The sequence below is a fragment of the Trichechus manatus genome, unplaced genomic scaffold, assembly GCF_000243295.1.
Source record: "Trichechus manatus latirostris isolate Lorelei unplaced genomic scaffold, TriManLat1.0 scaffold00214, whole genome shotgun sequence".
Taxonomy (NCBI): Eukaryota; Metazoa; Chordata; class Mammalia; order Sirenia; family Trichechidae; genus Trichechus; species Trichechus manatus.
In genome coordinates, this window is record NW_004444150.1 from 2,350,579 (window position 1) to 2,351,117 (window position 539).

The window sequence follows — 539 nt, forward strand, 5'->3', positions numbered from 1 at the left end:
AGGGGGAGGGGGAGGGCTGCCACGCTGCCACCAGCCTTGTCATCCTTCTTAGCACCACTTAGCCCGACTGTTAAAAAGATTCCGAGGCAATTAGGCTCAGGGGAAGCCATAAATCTCAATAACCATCAGCCCAAGTTTTCTTCCCTCCCTGAAACAACAGATACTGTTTCACTGCTTGCGGCTCCAGACTCCCAGAGGGTTTTCTGATAAAAAACCACTTCTTCAAAACATCAAGCCCAGGTTCCTCTCGTCTTTCAAGCCACGGAAGGGTCAGGTTTCCCTAGGGATGTCCGGGAGGCTGGCTCCTGCCCCCAGCCCTCACGGGGCCATGGGCAGTAGAGGGTTCCAAGTGGTGAGGTCAGTACTGAGGCTGTGGTCAGAGGTCATTTCGCCGCCTCCTTTAACTTGACACAACTTGTCTGAGGGATAACCAGCTAATCTCTGCTTGGTTACTATCAGTGGTGGGGTGCTCACTAGCTTCCGAAGCTGGTCCATCTTGGGATGCTCTTCTGAAAGGAAGGACTTTGGAAACTGATTTC